General features: G+C 40.2%; 1 pseudogene; it reads left to right on the top strand.

Annotated features, from left to right (window-relative positions):
* Positions 1–10008: 10008 nt before the first annotated feature.
* LOC141463759 (aldo-keto reductase family 1 member B1 pseudogene) lies at positions 10009–10956 on the top strand (annotated as a pseudogene).
* The last annotated feature ends 1787 nt before the right edge of the window (positions 10957–12743 follow it).

Raw genomic sequence — 12743 nt, 5'->3', positions numbered from 1 at the left:
CCATAGATTCAGCATGTTCTTCTTTATAGATTCCCACCAAACATAAGGTCATCAAATTTTTTTTTAGTCAGTCCCTGTCTGAAGAGTGCCCAAATCCCAAAGATTGAAAGAAATTTGCATGGAATATTTTATTACTAAATGACCTTCCTTCTTTTAATTGCAGTATCAAACCCTCCTCCTTTCTCTGCACTCAACATTGTGATTGTCTGATTGTCTGAAACACTGATTACCCATTCCCATACAACGGGATGTCAGAAATAACTTTGCAGAAATACAGGGGAGAGTTACAGCCCCTTACTAATTTCCCTCCAGGCATTATAATGCAAAGCAAAGTCAGATTTTCCTCCATTTAAAGTTAAATCTCCCTTCTTTTCATACATCTAGCTTAATTCTGTTCGTCCTGCTTGTTCCCTTGTTGCATACTTCCACTGGTTCTTCTTCACTAAACTGTGATTTTCACTTTTGTTCTGTATTCCACAGGGTACATTATTTCACCATCTTTCACCTTTCAAGTCTCCTACCCTGCATTTACCTCGGAGTAGTGTATACAGGCTACTTGTTCACTCCTTTTGGTAGACCAACACACTCTCTTTCTGTTCCTTCGCGGTAGACTTCAAATAGCTCTTTCAGGTTCAATAAATACCCGAAACAGAACATCCCCTGTTTCATAAGGATTCCTCTGCACTATAATTGATTAACTTGAAATAATTAACACATTTGAAAGTTGGAATAGATATTCTATAAACTTCTCCTGGAATAAATCACATTCTCTTCCAACACAGCCACAATATCCTTTACATACAACTAAGCAACCCCTGGCTACCTGGCAATTAATTGACTGAAAACTAATATGTGGCTATACTAAAAACAGTAGCATAAGCTCTTCCATTCTTACCTCAACTCCACCTCATGCCAGGATTCAACTGTGTGGGATATTGACAAATCATTTCCACTTCCACAATACAGCTGTGCTAGGAAAAAGCTTTACATTTGCTGTTAACTCACTTTTCAATTTCATTTGGCAAGTACACAAAGCAGCACTATTGAGATGGATAATCACAAATTATCCTTGGTTTAGGCCACTTTACTTTTGCTTTTCTTGAAATCTCAATTTGTTTTGCTTCATCCTAAAATAATGAAACGAAGGGAGAAGCATATGTAATAATTCAGAGATACTCAATGGTGCTAAGCTTTAAAAATATCGAATACAAAACACTTCATAAAGTAATTGTTTTGAGTCAAATAGGTATTTTGGGACTAACTTCAGATAAGAATTCCATGGCCACTCTTTATTTACCTGTTTACTTAGGCTCCCAGGCAATAATAAAGCAATTCTAAAAACCTGCAACCTGAGTCGCTAAATCCTTGTGGGGTTTTTTTCTAACCTTCTTACTAATGAAGGGAAATATAAAAGCTCAACTAAAACACAAAGACAGATATCCGATTCTTCTTACATATTCATGTAACATCACATTTTCATAAAAAAAAATTCATTTTCTCTCTCCTCTGCTTCAGCCAACAAGGTGTGCTGGTGAACTGAGTTCTCTCCACGGTTACTCCAAGTTTTACACAGGTATAAGTCCTTGAACTATGGTGTAAGTAGCGTCTGCTTTGACAAGTTTTAATGCTGCATATAAAAGGGAAGATCTGAGGGAGAGAAAGAGCTCCTCTCATTTCTAATACGTGTTTCATTATATAGTCTAAACATGTTAATGCTAACAAATCCAAACTGCCCTGTGGTTACCAAGAGAAGGGCTTGCGAAGAACATCATGGACTCTCCAGAGCAGAAATACCTTTTCTTTGGCTACTGGAGGCTGCAATGGTCTCAATGATCAGCTGTTCCTGGCTTAGGCACCTTATTCTTAACTGGATAATTTACAGAGAACACAAAAATTCTTCAAATACCCTGACAACTAAGAGTCAAAATTAGCTCTGCTTTTCAAATTCATCTCTTCTTCTCAGGGTTAGAAATTCACTCAGCTTTTCCCCTGCTAAGGAAAATTTTATTCAGGTTCAGAAAGAGAGCTCTCAGTGAAGACCTATTCACTGTTCTTTTACTATGATGCAGTTAAGCAACCATCTGCCTATCTTCTATTACTCATTTAATTTATACAGCACAGTACATTTACTTATATCTTTTCTGTCTGAACAGTTTTCATTTTAATATCATTATAGCCTTATTTTTGCCAGTCATGAGTTCAGTCTCAGCTGGAAAGAATGCACTTTCCTCTCGTGTTGCCTGTTATTTTCCTCATTTCACTTTTCTGTCAATGCTATTTTACTACAACACAAAACAGGATATAAGATTAGAATTAAATAGCAACATTTTAACATTTGTTTCACTATTACCTAAATGTTAGGTACATCCTAGAATTCAGCTGGTAATATACATCACCTGCAGAGCCACACATTTTCTAAATATTTAAAGGAGAAAGTACTGCTTGCCTTTTAAAGCATTTTTTTTACCTGTGTGATTTACACCCTATATAATTACTGTTTTTCGGTTTTCGTTTTTTTGTTGTTTTTTTTTTTTTTAAATCTGGTGGTTTTTTCTTCCCTTTTAAAACAAATATTTCCACGTCACTCTACTTAGCAGCTGTATTCAGTCATAAAAGGGCCACTTGGTATCAGAAAACTCATACATATTTGCCTAATAATGCCTTTTAAGTAATCTGCCCCTTTGTTAATGGCTTTTTTTTAACCAGCCATACACTAGGAATCAAAATTAGCATCTAAATGAGGATGTTTTAAACGCATGCCTAGGGGTTGCAGTTTTCACCTTATTTTTTTTAATAGTTTGCCATGTTAAATTATGTAAAATAGAAATGGTTTTTTAGTTTTTAATGAGCTAATGTAGACCTATCAACCCTCTCTCCCTCCTCCCCCCACTTCTCTGCTTAAAGAGTCCACAAACTGTTTTGCAGGTATGAAAAATGGCCATGAAAGAGAAAACCCAGTGTCAGCAGAGGCAGAACAGATCTCTTCCTCCCCAGCAGCAACGGCACCACTGCATGAAGGCACATTTGTTTGAAGTCCTCACTGAAATGGCCTCGCTCTCTATTAATCGCTTACAATACATTAAAAGAAGCAACTATTTCTATATTTAATTTCAGGAGAAGAGACTTTATTACGGCTCCTTTTAAATTGGCTTTTCATTTAATTATGGGGAAAGATTAAAAAGAACTAACTCTGTATGCTCTGGCATGGCCAAATGATGATTGGAAAGGGGAAGGAGAGATGCTCGCCATCTGCGAGTGTAATGTTTGAAGGGAGAAAACAGCAAAGGGGGGGGAATTAAGGGTGGTAATTCAGTGTTATCAGGTGAGATAGCCCATAGCAGTGGGGCCAGCTGCTCCTGGCATGTAGGGAGAGGACCAGCATCTCGCAGAGAGGGGATGTATCACCCTTACTTGGGGAGGACTGCAGGTATCACCACCCACCTCTGAGGGCAGGTTGTGTTTGCAGGGCAAAGGGGTTCAACTGTGATGTGTGAGGAAGGGGGGAGTAGTCTGAAAAGGATCCAGACCTGTTAACTGGACAACCCAGAAACAGGAGTTACAAAGAGCTGGAATCCAACACAAAACAAAAATCTAAAATTAAAAGAAACTGCTGACATGTGGGGCCCATAATTAAGCTTTTGTATAATCCTGCCATATTTAAATACTCTCATTTTCCCCTCACCTCCTCCAGTTTACTGAAAAACCTTCAGTGGTGTCACACGCTGTCCTGGTTTGTAGTAAAACCGAACCAATTTTCTGTTCTGTAACTTTACACCCTAGCTAGGCCTCCTCTAACTCTCTGAAATTAACGGCATATTGTGGAGAAAACTGCTCGTTCTCAGAATGATAAGACCAATGTTTGTGCTCCATGCCAAGGAACGGTATGCAGGGAGGCCCTTGCTTATTCTTATTGCTGTAACAACCAAGGTCAGCCAATTTCGTTATTTGCCCCTTAGAGGGTCAGAAACGGAAAAATGTAAAGGGGTCACATCGGTTGGGAGGAGTGGACAGGACAGGTGACCCAAACCTGACCAACTGGGGTATTCCATCCCATCTGCCCCATGCTCAGTATAAAAGCTGAGGGATCAAAGGGTCAGGTCTCCTTCCTGCGATGGCCAACGTCCAGAGAGGACTGTCTGTTCATCTGCCTTTGATCCTGATCCGTGTGTTCCTGACTCCAGAGCTGGAATCCAGTTCCCATCCATCACTGAGTCCAGTCTGGGACTTCCCCAGTGCCTGCCGGTGACGTGACTGTCATCCTGGGAGCTTGATATGGTTTTGTATGTATTGTATCTATTTCATTATTTTCTTTTTTTTGTTTTGTTTTATTTTAATATTAATTCTTCATTAAAGTAGTTTAGTTCATTCTAGACTTCTGAATCTCCTTATCTCTTTCTCTCTTCTCTCCTCTTTTGGGCGGGGGAAGAGGCGGGGAAGGGCCATCTGTCAGTCTGGTTTTGGTAAATTCGGCCGAAACCGCGACACACGCGAAGCCCAAACAAATTCCTCAAAACTGAGTCAGCAACAAAATGTCTCTCTGTTTTTATTGTTGTTTTAATACTAAATCACAGGAAGATTATTTGACAAAAGAACTACCTCCCTTGACATGGTAGCAACACTTCTCCTAATGCAGCCCAGGATACCATTAGCCACAAGGGCACATTGATGGCTCAAGTTCAACCTGGTGTCCACCAGGACCCCCAAGGCCCTTTCTGCAAAGTTGCTTTCCAGCTGCGTGGTCCCCAGACTGTACTGGTGCCTGGGGTTGTTCCTCCCCAGCTGCAGGACTTTGCACTACTTGTTGAACTGCATGAGGTTCCTGTCCGCCCATTTCTCCAGCCTGCCGAGGTCCCTCTGGATTGCAGGGTGACCCTCTAGCATATCAGCCAGCTTGGTGCCATCAGCAAACTTGCTGAGGGTGCATTCTGCCCCGTCATCCAGACCTTTAATGAAGGTGTTAAACAGGACTGGACCCAGTACTGATCCCTGGGGTACACAACTAGTCACTGGCTTCCAACTAGGCACTAATCACCACCCTCTGGGCCCAGCCATTCAACCAGTTTTCAGTCCACCTCACTGTCTGCTCACCCAGCCTGTACATCAACAGCTTCTCTGTGAGGATCTTATGGGAAACAGTGTCAAAGGCCTTACTGAAGTCCATGTAGACAATATCCACTGTTCACCCCTCATCTATCAAGCCAGTTACTTCACTGTAGAATGCTATCAGGTTGGTCAAGCATGGCTTCCTCTTAGTGAATCAATGATGACTAATCCTGATGATTTCCTTGTGCTTCATCAGCCTGGAGATGGTTTCCAGGATTTGTTCTGTCACCTCCCCAGGGTTGGAGATGAGACTGATGGGCCTGTAGTTCCCTGGGTCCTCCCTCTTGCCCTTCTAGAAGACAGGAGTGACCTTTGCTTTCCTCCAGTCCTAGGGCACTTCTCCCAGTCACCATGATCATTGGAAGACAAAGAGTGGCCTTGCAATGACATCAGCCAGCTCCTTCAGTATTTGTGGGTACACCCCATCGGCACCCATGGACTTACATGTCTTCAGTTTGCTTAAGTATTCCCTGACCTGATTCTCTTCCACCAAAAGCATGTTGATTATTATGAGCCATAAATAGCACCAACATTTTACTACAGGAAAAATTAGATGAAGATGTGTGTCTGTTCACGGTCTTCCCTTGCAATTCCATAAACTTTTCTCATAAACACCGATTTCCAAACTATTATTCACAATGTCCCATCAGACTTCTGGTCACCTGATTCACAGTAGCAGCTGATTTCTTTTTCTGTATTTCTTCCTGCATTTCCTTTGCATGATCCTATGGCCTCAGGGTTCTTTTCTTGGATTCTATTTTTTTCCTTTTTTGCTCTGTGTTCTGGCACTTCTGACCTGATCCCAAATGTTTTCAGATCAAGGAGAAGTGTCCTGGCTCTTGAGCCAACAGACAGCCTGCCATCACTGTAAGGGGCGAGGTTTGGGACCCATCAAAGAGCTATAGTCATGTTTTCAACCAAAATAAAAAACCTTGAGAATCACCTTACAGCCTCATAACAGAAAGCACAGATCTCATGGTAGCACCTGGTGACAAGAAACATAAATATTTCTATTGAAAAAACCAAACACGGACTAGGAGAGCAGGAACAAGACATCCCTGCATCCTGGGCAGACTAGTGAGAAGGGACCACTAGCTCATAGTCACCTCATCTGCAGGCATCCTCTCTAGCATAAACTAAGGTCAAAAGACCTACTTTATAAATAAAATATTCAACAAAATATAACTAAAGTAACCCTTCTGAGCAGTGATTGAATCAGTCATATTTCAGGAGACACCATATGTATATGTCTTTTTCTCTCTGTCATTGAATTTTCTGCACTTGTTCAAAATGTACTTGTTCTATGAAGGATCTAATGGTGTAAAATGAAGTTATTTAAGATATTATCTTATGTGTCATCGTAAACATGCATAGAAGGGTCCATGTCCTTCTCCATTTAGAAAAGCAAGCAGAGAAGCTGTCCTGCTGTAGAGATTAGAGCCTGTCCATCTCCAAGAGAAGAGAGAGTGGCAGAAGAGATTTCTATGTTTTCTGTTTCATACAGTGTTCAATTTTGCTGTGATACTTAGAGAAGGAGAGTTTAATTTGACTTTTATAAATAATGTCAAGAATACCTAACGCTTTAGGTGGGACAGTCTTCTTAACATGACCAGAAAATAAAATAAGTTAATATATCAGAAGCTGACAACAAACTATAATTGCATCATGAGTAAAAACACCTATATAAATTAAAAGATTTTGATATGTGGAGAGATTTTAACACGCAGGATAGGTCTTTAGTTGTCATCTCCAGAAGCTCTGAAGAGAGAAGAACAGACATCCTTATAGTGGCCTTCCAATACTTAGAGAGGGGCTACAGGAGAGATGGGGAAGGACTCTTGGTCAGGGAGTGGAGCCATAGGATGAGGGGGAACAGTTTTAAGCCGAAAGAGGGGAGATTTAGATTAGATATTAGGAAGAAATTCTTTCCTGTGAGGGTGGTGAGGCACTGGAACAGGTTGCCCAGAGAAGCTGAGGCTGCCCCATCCCTGGAGGTGTTCAAGGCCAGGCTGGATGGGGCTTTGAGTAACCTGGTCTAGTGGGAGATGTCCCTATCCATGGTAAGGGGGTTGGAACTCGATGATCTTTAAGGTCCCTTCCAACCCAAACCATTCTATGGTTCTATGATTCTATGACATACAAGGATAACAGGATCTCATTGCCATTTTAAATTCATTTTTACCAAGATTTGCAGGGAGGCAATGAACTTCCAGGTGTTATTCAGGGTATATGAAGCATGGGAGAGCTGAATGTTAGATGTAATAAGTGTCTAAAACAAAATTGATCTATAGGCTATCAGGCAGAAAGTAAGTACTAGTAACACTGCCTGTGCTGGGGGTAGCTAAACCATGGTCAAAAAGAGCAAAGGACATGAGAGTGACTTGTGCTGGTTCAGATAAAAAGCTCACCAGTGTCCAGTAACAAGCATATGGGAAAGGCATTAAGAACAGAACGTGCAGTAATATGTTCTTACTATCACTTCCAGCAATCTGTAAATTAGGCACTTCAGAGGCAAGAAAAGATTTATGTTCCTCTCTTGGTATCTGAACAATTTCCGAATAGATAAAAATGATAAAAAAAGAATACAGTTGGAGATATTTGAGGTGTTTCTCCTCATGCTATTGGAGATAGGCACCACTGATGCCATTTGCTACCATGTGAAACGTGGGATGTCCTGGCTAGGCTTTGCCTAGCGATAGAAGCAGACAGGCAGAGCCATTGGGGATTTAGTGATTTCACAGGAGCTCTCGCCTACCTAGTCACTCTATCCTGACATACACGTGATATCACTGCGACAGCGTGTCAACGCAAGGAGCTATTCTGATAGAGCAGCAACAGAATATTTCACTGCACAATAGTTGTGGTTGCCAATCTTCCCACAGAGAAAGGAGTCTCAACAACTTCTTCATCAGACGCATAATTTGTGAATAAATGATGCATTTTAGAAAGGCACCCATTTGTTTGCAACATTTCAAATGATGGAGACTCTACAAGCTCCTGTGGTAAATTCTTCCATATTAATTGTCTGTTTTCAATATCTAGACATTGACGCTTTTTTGCAGTCTTCACTAGTTCCACATGTTTCCATTTTATTTTTATTGACCTTTCCTTTTTTATCATCTTATGAGTAGAATAAAGTAAGTAGGGTATCACAGGGCTAGCCAAGAGGAACTGAAGTTTAACTCAGGAATAATCCCATTTAATTAGAGACTTAATCACCTTAAGTATATGCCCTACATTATTATAGTATCAAACAAGGCACAATATTCCCTCAGAATTTACAACTTCTGGTGATAATCCTTTAAATTGATAACAATTTTAAATAATTGGTAATAGCTAAGTATTTGCTAACGTACAAATTTTTAAACTTTTCATTTAGATTCTACCATATCTCTATTTATAATTTCCTTTGGGTTTTTGCTTATTTTTTTTCTCTTATTATCTGTCACATTTTAGAAATTGTGTCTACTTATTCCTTATGCTAAGCTTTGACTTCATCTTACGTATTTCTAATAACTATTTTATGGTTAGTTTTTAATCATTTCATTCTCTTTTCTCAAATCTCTGTTCTCTACATTTTTCTAGTTGTAAATCCACTTTTCCTCTCTGTTCATTCTCTCAATTATATTTCTTTTGATTATTTTCCTCTCCATTTTTTTTCATTTCATATCTGATATTTCCTTCCACATAGTATATGCATATGACAAAGTAAATGTATATTCATGAAAACTATTTCACTTATATCCATCCTCATACACCAGCCTAATGTTATCTACATGATGTGGAAAGTGTAAGGAAGCAAACTATAATAATCTCTGTATTTTCAAAGTTATTTGCTTCACTAGTAATTCAGCTTTAGGGATGCGTAAACACTTACTAGATGTGCTGTGTGGCAGAGTAACAAAGCCTTTGTTATTTGCTCAGCAGAGCTAATTATATTTTCTAGGAGTGCTTTCTGACTGCTGGTGTTCTTCCATACTTTCAGAAAAAAACCTCTCTCCAAGGGTTTTTTTTTTGCTTAAATATAAGTATCGCACAGCATTCATATCCTTAATATTGGAAACTGGAAACAAAACACAAGTCTTGCAACACCTTGTCTGTAAAAAGTTTACTTTGATTCAATCAAGGCTATACAGAGTGAAAGAGGTTGCAGTTCTGAAAAGACACGTTCATGTGTCTTTTATATAGTTTAAAACTATTTTTTAATAGTTTTTTAAGGGTGACTGTAGATACAAACTTACAACTTGTTGACACCGATTCATGGCTTCTTAACTAAGCTGCTTGACCCTAGGGCTGCCATATTTCCACCTAGGATTTACAATAATTAAATATCTTCTATCCAGACCAAAATGACAGAAAAAAAGAGTACATCGAGGAAAACCCAGACAGATGGCAACACTGGCTATAACTGGCCATGTTGTATGCCCTCAGTCCCCTCCAACTGAGAAGTAAAACATGTCAGTTTAAGCCACTTCCATCAAGGTTTAGATACCAGGGAAGCAGATGGACCTTCAGGATACCAGCAGCCTTGTTTATTGTCAGGCCCGACTTTAGCAGTTCATTAAGCATATGCTTAGCTTCAGGCACAAGCACGTGAATGGTCCCACGGATCCCAGTGGGTCTATGTGTCCAGCTTAAAATTAAGCATGTACTGAAATATTTTGTCCAACAAGGGTAGAATTATTATTCTGTTTAAGGCTGCAAGTGTGTGCAAGCTGCTTCCTGAAATTAACGCTTAAGCCTGTGGGTTAGCACGTGCTTTACTTAAGTATTTAAAAATATTTATGTAGTCACATAGATGTCAATCATTCCATTCACATGCTTAGCATGTGTGGAAATGGTTTCCTTGACTTGTCTTCGGGCTGCCTTGGACACGCACCCACAGACCGCGCACCCCCAGACACCATGGTGAGCCCCTGCGTGGAGCTGAACAACAAGATGAAGATGCCCATCCTGGGGCTGGGCACTTGGCAGGCTCCTCCAGGAAAGGTGGAAGAGGTGGTGAAGTTTGCTATTGATGCAGGCTACCGCCTCTTCGACTGTGCCTACTTCTACCAGAATGAAAATGAAATAGGGAATGCAGTCCAGCAGAAGATCAAGGAGGGGGCTGTGAAGCGGGAAGACCTCTTCATTGTTACTAAGTTGTGGAACACGTTTCACGAGAAGTCTCTGGTTAAGGTAGCATGCAAGAAGAGCCTCGACGCACTGCAGCTGGACTACCTTGACCTCTACCTGATACGCTTCCCTATGGGATTCAAGGCTGGCGAAGAACTTCATCCTCTGGATGACAAGGGTATGAGTATACCCAGTGATACAGATTTTCTGGACACATGGGAGGCCATGGAAGAGCTGGTGGACTGTGGTCTAGTGAAAGCCATTGGTGTCTCCAACTTTAACCATGAGCAGATTGAAAGAATCTTGAACAAGCCAGGACTAAAATACAAGCCAGTAAATAACGAGGTTGAATGTCATCCCTACCTAACCCAAGAGAAGCTGATCAAGTACTGTCAATCCAAAGGGAGTGCTGTGACAGCGTACAGCCCCCTTGGCTCTCCTAACCGCCCATGGGCCAAGCCAGGGGATCTTCTGCTGCTGAATGATCCCGAGATTAAAGAGATTGCAGTTAGACATAATAAAACCCCTGCCCAGGTTCTGCTCTGGTTTCTCATCCAAAGAAATGTGATTGTCATTCCCAAGTCTGACAAACCACAGCGTGTTCAGGAAAACATCAAGGTGTTTGAACTGTCTAAAAAGGAGATGGACTTCATCCTCAGCTTTAACAGGCACTGGAGAGTGGTTCCAGTGCTCCAAGCTGTCAATCATAAGGACTACCCATTCAAAGCAGAATATTAATGCCAGTGGTTTCTGCGAGACTGGCCCCAGCCCATAATCCAACCCAAGTGGCACCACCAGTAAGCACTGTGGTCTCAATTTACCTAAGAGCTCACAGAAGTAGTTTAGAGTTCATGGCTGTAAATGAACAAAAACAAACCAAAAGCAAAATATATTAAGGAGTCTTCCAACCACATGAAAATCTGGCTGATGCCAGGACCTCTTTGGTTAGTGGTTCTGTGACTATTCAAGGAAATGTTTTGCGTAGCACTTGTCATTAACCCAACTAACGCTCTAAAGACACCTGACTCACAACACACCCATGAGGTCTATATCACATCCAGCTTACAGGCAGGCTGGCTGAGGCCAGAAATAGATACCTGATAGTCCACAAAGGTGAACATGAAGTCAGTAGTTACGCACAGATCTTCTGACTTGACCCACCAAGCTCACTAGTCTTCCTTCTTTCTGATTTTCAATACGCAACCACAGCAGAAGAAGCAGCATGAGTTCAAATAAGCAGAATGATTATTTGTTGGTCTGAAGGTTGGTGGAGTATAAGCACTAAAAGTCCATTTGAACTCTACATGCTCTTACTCAATTCCTAACCTAGTTAATAGCGTCAGATACTGCATCGACAGTACTTAGCACTGAGATTGATGGCATGGTGAGCAATTCAGGAAGTACATGCCTCAGGCTATTACTTCAAAAATATGAGAAATAAAAACCAACGCAGGTAACCACAATATCAGTAAGATATCTATACTCTGGGCTTCATCTATGCATGTTCATGTTATTTCAATATCGTATCTTAAATTCTGCAATTCACCTATTGTCCAATATAAAGCTTTCTTGGTTAACCATCTAATATATTAATGATTCCTTAATAGGACAGAGGTGTCATCCTTATTTTACAGGTAAAACTTGAAGCACGAGAAAAACTTTATTTGCCTCAGGTTACATCCCAGTCCTGCTTCTTAACAAAGCACAGGCCATTAGTTTGTCAGTCTTCTGTTTTAACCGCTAGACTTCTGCCTTTCAAAGATTTTCCTTCAACACTAATTAGAGACAGAACACGTGACCTTCTTTATTCTTTTGCTTTTTTTGCACTAACGCCTCATTTCCAGCCTTTCCTGCTTGCCCCCACTGTGTCTTATTGTTTGGGGAATAATTTATATTGATTAATACAAGTTTTCCACATGCAATATACAGTACAAGAAAATCAACTTTACATTGAGGCTTCACAATATAGTGTTAATAACCCTACTGGCTGGAAGTTAGCCAACTAGCTAATCATTACTGCATGAGCATAGGCACCTCACAGCATGCCATATCATTGAGGTAATAAACAATAGATTTGTTAATCTAGTATGAAAGCATTATCAGTTCCCTTTGCTTTGCAGCCACTTCAAAATCTTCTCTAAGCTTTTCTACAGATCTCTTACATTGCAGTTGCATTTAGTTAGTTGTGTTTAACAAAACAAGAAACTCTCAAAAAAACTCATGTAGGAATGAATGCCATTTTGCAGTATAATATATATCATTCCATTCAGTCTTTTTGCTGGTCTTCTCTTCCAAGTGGAAAAGCAAAGAGTTGCGAAATTGATGTTTGTTTTTTTCTTCCGCTAAGGATCGCATTTCACTTTTTTATTTGATGTAATGCTCTTAATACATATAGTTCAATGAAAGTAATAGTTAAAAACCAATATCTCCTTTATAACTGTCTGACTATAATTCCAAAATGTATCTCCTACTGAGGTATTAACTATTATTTAATAATTTTTTTGTAGACTGAAGCTTCCAGTTTG

The sequence above is a fragment of the Numenius arquata genome, chromosome 4 (genome assembly GCF_964106895.1).
Source record: "Numenius arquata chromosome 4, bNumArq3.hap1.1, whole genome shotgun sequence".
In the NCBI taxonomy this organism is placed as follows: domain Eukaryota; kingdom Metazoa; phylum Chordata; class Aves; order Charadriiformes; family Scolopacidae; genus Numenius; species Numenius arquata.
The sequence above is the reverse complement of the archived record's forward strand: the minus strand, read 5'-3'. Positions and strand labels throughout refer to the sequence as shown.